This window comes from Hibiscus syriacus, unplaced genomic scaffold (genome assembly GCF_006381635.1).
Source record: "Hibiscus syriacus cultivar Baekdansim isolate YM2019G1 unplaced genomic scaffold, ASM638163v2 tig00005377_pilon, whole genome shotgun sequence".
Lineage (NCBI taxonomy): Eukaryota > Viridiplantae > Streptophyta > Magnoliopsida > Malvales > Malvaceae > Hibiscus > Hibiscus syriacus.
Window position 1 is genome coordinate 2,234,668 of NW_024062054.1, and position 11,625 is coordinate 2,246,292.

General features: G+C 31.6%; 1 long non-coding RNA gene across 1 annotated transcript; it reads right to left on the minus strand.

Annotated features, from left to right (window-relative positions):
- Positions 1-565: 565 nt before the first annotated feature.
- On the minus strand, positions 566-7,994 carry LOC120199144. The gene is made up of 3 exons (XR_005523427.1): positions 7,669-7,994; positions 7,085-7,172; positions 566-722 (listed from the first exon to the last, which is right to left on the minus strand). It is a non-coding gene; the product is annotated as an uncharacterized LOC120199144 (long non-coding RNA).
- Between the last annotated feature and the right edge of the window lie 3,631 nt (positions 7,995-11,625).

An 11,625-nucleotide genomic window follows, 5' to 3' on the forward strand; every position in this document is an offset into this window, starting at 1 on the left:
GCTTACCAAGTCAGTTTTATGTGTTATTATATTTTATAAAACTAAATTCATATTTTGATCTTTAATGAAATAATTATGTTTTGTTACACCACGATTATTTTATTATGACTCAGTAAGTGAATACTTAGCATGTGATGGTTTCACACGTAGGTAATAGCATACAATCAGAGTAAGGAGTGTAACTGACATCGTAAATCAAAGGTTTCCTCATCAATAACTGTATTACATCTTTAGATGTTTACTTTTGATATTACTAATTGGCATGTATTAGTTATATGATGATGCTCTGGTATGTATTTGACAAATGGGTTGTAATATTATATTATGTTCGAACTTGAAGACTATTTTATATACAAGTAGTCAGTGAACGTTTATAATATTATTATATTAAATTGTTTTTTTAAAAAAACAAAAGCTTACTGGTTTTCAAGTACGAAAATGTTTTAAAAGTCATGTGACATCTATGACTCGTGTACGGGGCGTATACGGGGAATGAGTGTTACAATTTTCATAAGAAAACCATCCATAAAATATATTTGAAACTTCACATTGGAGAGCTCCTAAAATAAATATATACATTTAAAATAAATAAACCACTTTACAATAAAGTTACGACTCAATACAAATGGGTCTATAAATATACATGCCCTACAAAATTTAAGATGTACTCTGCACTGGTCTGAACCTTGGTCACTTGAAGGCTCCTCGTATGCTCACCTAATCTGCGTAAGGAAACAAATTCCAAATGCTGAGCTAAATAGCTCAGTGCCACACTAACAACTAGATCATACTAAAAGTGTATCACTAAAATGCTCAAGCTATCAAGTTTTCTGCTTTGGTGAGTATACTTGTATACTCACTGTCTACTCTATGGTAGACATTATGGTGCGGCTGAGGGTTCTGCATCTTGGAGCTCACACACCCATCTAGTCTATTGAGGGTGATTTCATGGAACTATGCATCAGTTAACATCCTCGACTAAACCACCCCTTGCGAGTGTAGGGCCTTGGCCCTAGTTAGTCAGCTTAAAGTGTCTTGCGCACTACCTAAAGATATCCAGACTGATTCTATACATTTGACACCCTTAACATTACTAAAGGAACTTGGTTTTCTTGGTCGTTTCCTGAACATCAAGCAAGGCTAGTTTTATGTTACCCTAATTGATCTCGTTTCTAAGTGTAATCAAGCATTATCATTGTTTCCAATTGTGTCACCACTTTTCATCAATTATCACTCGTGTCACCGGTTAGTATTTCACGATATTTTCTTTCTTATTTTCATATTTATTATCTACTGCAAAATTTCAAGATAGTGAAAACTAAAAGTCAAAGATCTACCGCTATGGAATTTAATCTTGAACCAAGCACTTCTAACTCCGTTCAATCTTCCTAGCCTCACAATAATGCCATACTTAAAAATTCTTGAGAAAATACACCCTCACAGGCATCATCATCATCACATTACCTCACCATTCCATCTGAAGAAGAGTTGCGATGTTACTTTAAATTTAATGACGATGAACAAATCCGATTCAACAACATCCAGAGTTAAAACTTTCAAGCTTGTAAGTACATTCCTACTCGTACTTTAGATACTTTGCATATGAGACATTCCGTTACACATTACTTTAATGCTATTGGTTGTACTTTATATCTTGAAATTAAATGTGGAACATACTATGAATTGGTTCTTGAATTTTACACCACATTTAACTTTTTTCCATATCGAGTTGTTAGTATAAATTGTCCGGATGTTATTTTATCGCTTGTTAGGACAATACTTCAGGATGTAAATTTCTGAATTAATTTTTCCATGAGGTTCATGATAGATGTCATAGATCACAACCATCTGACATCTTTACTTGAGATTCCATAGGATATTAACACCGATTATGCCTACTCCATGTTGACTTGTTCACCAAGACAATCCTTCAACGCACAAATGATGAAAGGATGGTATATCTACGACTCTGCACTTCAATACATATACATGTTTCTCGCGTTCAACTACTCAGGGAATAATGACAATACACCTAGTTTGAGTAAAGTGAAGTATTCTTTCTTTGGTTCATGTTTACCGACATAAAAGTTAACCTAGGATTTTGGTTCGTACGAGCTTTCGAGAGCGTTGTGGTCTATAATAAATAATTGATTCTCGACCTTTACATAATTCATCTCACATCTAGACTTTTCTCATATTTTTTACCATTGAACAATTTACTTATGCTTTTTCTATGGATGGTTTAGATTTGCGATGCTTGGAGACAATAGGATTACTTGCTAGCACACCTAATGCACCTTTCATTGTACCTCATGACACCACAGCACCTCGAAGCGAACGTGTCTTTCTCTAAAGACAAACACCACCACTGGCACTGGCAGATGATCCGTGGACGAACATACAACATCAACTCAACGAGATGTATGCTCATCTGCATTCCCTTGAGTCAACTCTTGATGAGATTCTCTCCTATCTCCGCTTGGCTACATCTCGCCGAGGTCGTGACCAAGGCCATCACTAAACATAGGCATTATCTCTATTCCTTCTCCTATGCTTTAATTTTATATATTGGGGCAATATGCTTTAAGTGGGGGGTAGAGAATACTTGCATCGAATTATCTCTTGCTTGTTTAGATACTTGAAATTGAGTTGCCTTGATTGGTTTGTTGATATCTCTTGTTATTAATTTTGAATTTTGCTTTGTCTAATTGATTACCTTATAAGTTTATGATCACACTTTTATCAGATTTAGGGTGTATGATTAGTATTTTTCATTAAATTTTTTCTCTTGATGTTCCATGAATTCTTTAGTTGATAGGTTTCTTGACTCGATACACATTACCCTTGTTGTGAGATTTGAACCTAAACGAGCATACCCTGTTATTCTTAATTATTTGTTTGATTGAGTGTGATGGATTAATCTTGATATTCTAGAACTTGTGATTAAATGTATATCAAGACCACATGTTGAAATTTGATGCTTTAAGATGATTAAGGAACTTATGATTAAACCACTTCTCTACTACGCAAATGGCCTACCCATTTATTTATATCCACTAGTGAACCAAATTTGAGCCTTTAAACTTTTCTTTATTTTTAACACATTATAAAACCCAAAACCTTTCAATTTTATTTTCACCCTATCTTGTTACCCTTATCGAGACATGATATAGATTTGTTTCACAAACAAAAAATCAAGAGAAGAAAGATAAAGCATTGAATATATATATATCGAACAAAGCGACGAAAAAAGGGAGCTGAAAAATAGCAAGGAAATTGAAAAAAAAGTAAGTGTTTGATTATGTTTCTTCTGATGTGTTTACTATATTGAATTTGTGGCTTGAACACATATATTCGACATCTCTTATCTCGACTTTTGAACCCAATTTTTTGGCCTTATCCCTACCCAAACTAAGCCCCGTTACATCCTTATTAAAATACCCTTTGATTAAATATATCTTGTTCGAATGAGTGGTGGAGACATGATTTTCGTACAAGCCTATAGTAATGTCTTTATTAATCTCGTCTTTGAGCGGTTTCTTTTACCCTAAAAACTTTGAACAATATTAAGTGAACCCTTGTGAGGTATTGAGTTTTGTTACAATTTGTGATGGTATTAAGTGAACCCTAAAAAGGAGGATATCAACGCTAACTATAATTCATTAGGAATTAAAAACTGTAATTGAATTTAAAAATTTGATATTATATTATTTATTAGGAATTTAGTTTGCATAAAATTATTAGTTTCTTATTATTTAATATTTTTAATATTTATTAATTAGGATTTTTTTAGTTTGTTAGAATTATGAGTTTGAATACTCTTAAGAGTTAGTAATTTATTTTCTTTAGGTTTTCTCAAGCTATAAATACCCATCAGAGTGAAGCTTGACATATGTACAAGTTTAGAATTCAGTATAGAATTGGTTTTGGCTTCTTTTTTGTTTTTAGGTTTTCAGTTTAATAAAATGATTTTTCTTTTTCATCTTCTTTCTTTCTACACGCCAAGCATGATCTCTACCATTCTTGGCTAAAAGTTTCTTTAGTTGACGACTAAGCGAAGACTCTATCCATTCTCGTGAGAATTGTAAAAACACTTCACATCTTTAGATTATTTCTTGATTTTTGGTGGACAAGGAGAGGCAATCAAAATTTCTTCAAACATCTTAATATCATCAATTGAAGGAGTGCACATTGGCTTGATCAATGTTGTGATCTACAGTTGGAGAGGAGAGTCGGTTTATAGCAAATTCTATTCCCTAAGAACAAACTTAGCGACAGTTCGGTAAGAGAAATCAAGATCAAGTTCAATTCTCATTGAGACACCATAATCAGAGCACATGCTTTTCCAGTTCCTAAACAACATTAAAATTAATATCGATAGCCAATATTAATCCAAACAAGGGTTGGATTTCAATGATTGGGTTTGGAAATTAGTTCACCAGAGAGAAGACCAAGTTACAAGGGTCGTTCCTTGTAGACTGTAACTGACAAGTATCCGAAGTAAAATCTATTTCAGTATCGAGACAGATTGAGGTAAAGCGAAGCTAGATGTTATTTGTCATCTTAATTATTCCTTTACAATTTACTTTTCTTAATTTTTTTATTGCCTGAACTTTAGTTTCATTTTATTTATTTAGTTTACTTGATTATTATAAACCCTTATTTTTTATTTTCTTATTTTACAGATTTCTTGGCTAAAGATCAATTCATATTGATATTAGAAATTTCTGAATCCTTATGGACCGACACCTTCTTCTCTATACTACATTCTTTGCATAATTATCCGAGAAAATGATTAATTATTTGATAATTACGACGCTTCTCACTATGACTACATTTAATTTTGTCGATGTACTAAGTAATTAGCCTTTTTGTCTATTTTCTTAATATTTATGTAGGATTTTTGAAATGGAAAATTTAATAATGTAACTTTCATGTTCGAACTATTATTATTTTAAAAAATTATTTAAAAATATTTCATATATATAATTATTTGATGTGTCATATATACTATTATAATAATTTGTATTAAAAATATAACTTGGTTTAATATTTAGAGGTTATATAGTCGAACAAAACCAGAAAATAGATTTTTAAAAATCACAGTAATACCCTCTACCTGAAGACCAATATGTAGTTCCCCAAAAATACATCCATAAGAACTTACCCTAAGCCCATTGGACGTAGAAGTTAACCTAAGAGAATACCTTGGGAAATAGAGTCTACACAAAGGAGTACTTTGGGCCTAAAAGCCTATCCAAGGATCACCTTAGGTTGTAAGGAATTACCAGCTTGATCAGAGCTGAACCTTAGAACTCCATAAACCTACCTAGACAACACTCCAAATAAAATCATATCATACAGATAGTAAACAATAACAGTAATATCAGAGATCAAGAGCCATATGTTTTTATATTAAAAAGCAGAGATTAGTGATCATGCTCTCTAATCAAACATCGATATGCAGTTTATCCAAACTGCATCCATAAGGACTTACTATAGGTCCATTGGGCTTAAGAGCCAACCTAATGGAGTACCATGTGCATAGGGAACACACTAGAGGATCCAATTATTTTATAGAGGCACTTAGTAGTTATCAGGATTGGAAAACATGATACTTTTGTAAATTGATCGGATTTCAGGAACGAGGTCCCTATTAAAATAGTTCGATTACTAATGGGTCTTGTATGACATTTAGAAAATTGATATTTTAGGACCATATAAGATTTAGGTGCATCTGAAAGGTATTTAAGAACTTTTACATCATAATTATTTAAGGTTCAGATATAACACGAGTGATTTAATCATTCAGGCTATAATGGCATTTTGGACATTTAGATTCCTGAAGAATTCTTAGCAACTTAATCCAATAACAGTAAAATGATGATATAAAGTATCTAAGATTTATATTGAATTATCAGAATTTTGAGCAGATTGAATGAATAAACCTCAACATTGCGATACTTACCAATCATTCAAACTGCTATACTTCACAATTATTTGCTTCCTAATACTGAGTGTATTAGTTGAACTAATCACCTTTAGAATCATCATTGAACTGATCTTGAGGAGACATACATGCATTCAGATGATATTCCTTCCTAGTATTATAATAGTAACTGGGATTTCCAACATACTTAGGTTGCACTCTAAAAATTCTTAGGGGCGTTACAATATTTAAAGCTTCACCGATACTTTCAGAACTTATCCACAGTCATTTCATTAATCCAGATCATGAGGTTATTAATGTCATTTCAATATTAAAAGTTATTCTAGTTGTTTCATAATTCTATAGTAATTTGGCCATTTCAATCAATTCAGCCATACAATGTGCTTCTGACAAATTGATCTTTATATATTTATTTAGAAATCAGAATATCCATGTATGTTGCGATCTCGAAGGTTAGAAATTGATTATCAGGGTTTTTAAATCAAATCATGAATTTAACTGATGAATTCGTAGTTTTATCAAGTCAAGAATGAATTCCTAGGCCATTTTCATTGTCAAGGGATATCTAGGTTTTTTTTAATTTCAATGGTATTTCAGTCAATTTGTTCAATTTCGTCATATACATTAGTTTTGGAAAATTGGTCTTCAGGTGTTTATTCAAAAATCGAAATTCTAAGTCCTTTGACATCTTGGAGGTCAAAAATTAGTTATCAAAATTTTTCTAAACAAAACAAACATTTAACAAGTGTATTAGTGGATTTATCGGATCAAGTAGGTCTTTTCTGGGTTACTTCCACTTTCAAGGACAATCCTTGTCTTTTTACATCATAAGGGTATTTTCATAATTTCTCATCCAAGTGTTTTCGGCATTTAACCTTGAACAAAAATAATCAAAATTTACGGATCCTAGGTTGAATTGATTTACTAATTAATCATTGAGCTTTAATTTATTTCTTATCGATCTTTCAATTTCATATGCGATTCATCTGAGTATTATTCAATTACTAACTTTTTACCGAATTCAGTACTAGTTTCAGAATAATCATCGATACTCACATAACCAATCATTTTCTTTCTTGAAATTACCAATTATGAATGAGTTTCATAAAGCATACAAAAGGTCGTAGATATTACCTTGATTTTTTAGCTACATCAGTCGATCATTTCAACTCCATTCGATCACTCTCAGTCTTGGACTTGACGTTGAATAGTACCTCATATACTTATCAAAACAAAATGAATCAAAAACAGTTCTTAAACAGGAAAATTTGATCGAATCGAGAGAAAAACACTTAAATGGACCACAAAACAGACTGAGAATATAAAAAAAATTACAATTAGGGGTTCTGATAAAAATTAATGGTTAGCAACACCTAATTAACATCGACCAACTATCAGTTAATGGTTAATGACTCGATCAACGATCAACACTATTCGACTCGATCAACTCGACTTGGATCGATCAACGTGGTTCATCTCAGCTCGGTTTATCAGCTCGGCTAGGGTTAATCGGCTTAGCTCAAGCCATTTTAGAAACACATTCAGCTGAAAAACAACCCCCACATATAGGGATGGCGTGTGGAGCGTGTGCTATAGTCGAAATGACCGAAGACAATTCGATTACACCCTGGGTATCTTATTACCACAACTAGCCTATATCTACGCAAAAACCAACCAAAACTGAGAAGAAATAATAAAAAATGGTGATCGAGGTTTACCCACGATGTAAATATGGAGGGGCAGCAACGGAGTAACGATAAGGGACCCAACCACCTAGGTTTTGATCGGAATTGCATGGAGAACACGGTGGTGGCACTGTGTGGCTCTCGATAGGGGAGCTTTAGGTTTTTGAAGAAGGTTTGATGCTCATATAAAGAAGAATTGTGGGCCTTCACGATAAGTGGTTGATTTGGTTTTGATCGCGGGAGGTCACCAATCACTTTGGTAGTGGTAGTGACGAGCACAGTGAATGGATGACGCGATTCGGGGGGAGTAACGACGATGATGGGGAAATATGGGATTAAGGGATTTCATTCTAATTGGAAAAGGGAATTGGAGATTTAAAAATCCCATTTGAGAATCTTCAAAATATATTATGCTTAAAAAAATACAAAAATAGTGCCCTAGTTTAATGGCAATGCTTTTTGTAACATGTGGGTTCAAAGCCCCACAGTTGCATTTTCACCTAATCCTCTTTATTTGTGTAGACCAATGATGGTAAAATTTTGGGACAAGTCCTTAAACTTTTGGGATTTATAAACTATCCTAGAACTTCATGAACTTACAAATTGGTCCCTAAAAATTAATCAATGTTAATTGAAATCAAGGTGTCATAGAAATCCCGTGATTTCTTCTCAGAATAGGAAATGTCCCTTTAACAAATAATTCAAAATAAATTGATAAATGTTTGATAAAAGGATCACATTTTAAATTTTGATTCAAATATACAAACTCCACTACTATGACAACATATGCGATCAGGTACCAATTTTGGGTGTTATAGGAGTGATAATCCTTCCCACGTGTAACCGACTCCTAAACCCTTAAAAATGAATATTTGGTAAACGCATACCAAATTTTTGTTTAAAATGATTTTTCTTAAAATTATTTTAGAAGACATTTTTATGTATTCGACCTACCTAACTCGAAAGTCGATGGTGACTCCAAATGAAATTTTATCAAAAATCCAATTTTCCTTAAATAAGTCATAAATATAAAATTAGGGTTTTTCTTTTTTAAAAAGGGGAAACTTGTTTTGAAAAATATGTCACGACAATATATACAATCAAACAATGTAAAGGCCTAGGGGTCTTGGTCCTTAATGTTTTGAGAAATTTATATCATGTCCTTTAAAATTTTTAGAAGTTTTAATTAGGTTTGCTCAATTTTTCAAACAAAAGTTTTAAAATTTCTGGTTTAATTTTAAAAAATTTGAATATATTTAACCAAGTTCCCTTAAAATTTTAATTAGATCCTCAATTGTTTTTAATTCTCATTGAGTCATTCATTTTTGTAAATTAGACATTTAAAGTTTTCTATCAAGATCAACCACTGATACAATGTATCAAATCTAGGGTTGTAAATGGACAGAGTGTTCATTGAACTATTAGTGAATTGTTTGAATAATGTTAGTTTATGTTATTATTCTGCTAAATAAACGAGTATGAATAATTTTTTTATGTTCATTTAATAAATGAACAAACAAGAAAAAAAGTGTCTTCGGTTTGTTTATGATCTTGAACAGGCTCGTTTATTGACTCATTTTTAAGCTTGCTTCCGGTTCTCATTTTTCTTTTATTTTTACATTTTAGACATTGGTGAAGTAAGGACTAAATTGAACACAATGTAAGCTTTGGAGTTGAAACTATGAAGGCTAAGAAGCTAAGGGACTAGTGACATAATTCCGCTATTTTTGAACATATAAACGGACATGTTCGCAAACACTAAACGAATATGTTTGCGAACACTAAATGAACATGTTTACGAACACTAAATGAACATGTTTACGAACATTAAAGGAACATGTTCGTGGATAATAAATAAACGAACTTGAACACTTTCAAAAATAAATAAATGAACATAAACATGAACATGATATTAAGAATTAAACAAACATGAACCAATCATGAACACCTTCAAAAATAAACAAACAAACACAACCTTGTTCGTTCAAGCTCGATTCAATTACACCCCTAATCAAATCATACATTGGACTAAAGAATCAATTATGATTTTTTTTGACAAATTCTAAATCTAATCCTAATCCTACCTAGAGGGAAGGTGGAGGGGAAACTCTAGGGGAAGAAGGGAGAGTGCTCATAGTATGTCTAGAACTCATGACTTGAGTGAATATGAAGGAACATAGATGAGTAGCTAAACTAACCAACCAAATGTGCTTGCTCACATAATCAATTATAATTTAATTGATCGAATTAATTTTCAATGACATAAATAACGGATAAGGAAGAATGAGGGATGAATATGTACTCTAGTTCAACTACGTAGCCCACAAGACTAATGAGTAATTAGTTACAACTTCGAAATCATTTAGGTACAACAATTAAGACCTAAATGGACCCACCACAACAAATTCTTAGTTGGGTTTAACTAACGAATCATTTTCTTTTGTCCAATTCACATATTGTCTTTTATGTTAGGTTAAGTTAGGTTACAATTTCAAGAGAAAAACATAGGCATGGACAGCACTAATGATTTCACATGGGAAATTAGTTGCTCTGGTCGATGCATGGCATGTGATCGTGCTGATGCTACCTTTATATTTGAATTATTATTTATTTTAAAAATATTATTTTATATTTGCAATTTTTGACATATTATTTAAAATATTATAATAATTTGTGTTACAAAATATTTGCTATAGTGATTATGATATTGTGAATTCGAGTGTGCTTGGATGCATTTACTTTTGATTCAGGGATTGAAGGGTTACGATAGTGTACGCATTGTAATTTGAATCAAAGAAACATTATTTGATATAATGTGAGAGGGTATTTGACTTATAGAATTTATGATTATATTTGGATTATATTATTTGATATGTTAATGGAAAGTTACAATATCTTTTTGATTTATTTAGAGTAAAATTACAAATTTGATTGACATAATACAAGATCATATAAGAGATTATTTTATTAGCATGAATAAAATTACCTTAGTGGTTAAATGAATGATTGTTATTCATAGAGGTCTCGGATTCAAGCACCGACGACTGTAACATGCTGATTGAGCATTAATTGTCAAATGGTTGAGAGTATTTAGAACAATTACTACTTTGTAATCACCTTAGCTTATGTAACACCCCTTCTTGTATTCGTCGCCGAATATGAGCCGGAAATGTCACATATAACTTATAAAACATTTCTTATCGAGATCAATAAAATTTTGTTTCTTTAAACTCATTTATTTCTAAGACAATAAATGCTAATCCATTTAATCACGTAAAATCCAATTCAATTTTTCTAACAATCAAACCAAAATCAATTTCAAGCAACAATCTAACAGTTCATAACTATAACATATAATAAATAAAATTGTTTAAACTAAAATTCATCTTAATGTCATTTTAACATTAATTTATCAAATTATTAATATGCAGTCCATTTTTATAACTAGTATATCTACCTACTATTTATTAAAAACTAACCTGTACAACTTTTACACCCTATTTAAAACATAGTTTATACCAAAATACCATTAACACATAAATATACATGCCAACTAGAAATGTATTTCTCACTAGTAGATGCCAAAATGCTCCCTATTCCACTCGATATCCTTTACCTATGCGTGAAAAATCATCACACGCTAGGTATAACTAAGTGAGACATTTCCATAACTTAAAGTAAAGCATATCAGTATATAAAAAATAAATCATATAAAATAATACATAAAATATCATATAATAACATATGTTAATATAAAATTGACGTATATCGAAGTCACTTACTGGTAAGTATAACTTAAAAATCAACAGTTCATATATATATATGAAGCATTTAATGTCAATTCAATGTATTCGATGAAAAATTTACTTTCAAATAAATCAATCAATCCTACACTTTTCAATTTCATTCAAATCATATCCTGAAGTACATAAATGAGAATGCAAAGTATGCGAGTCACTAAGAATGCACTTTTAGTGCCAATCACTTGTA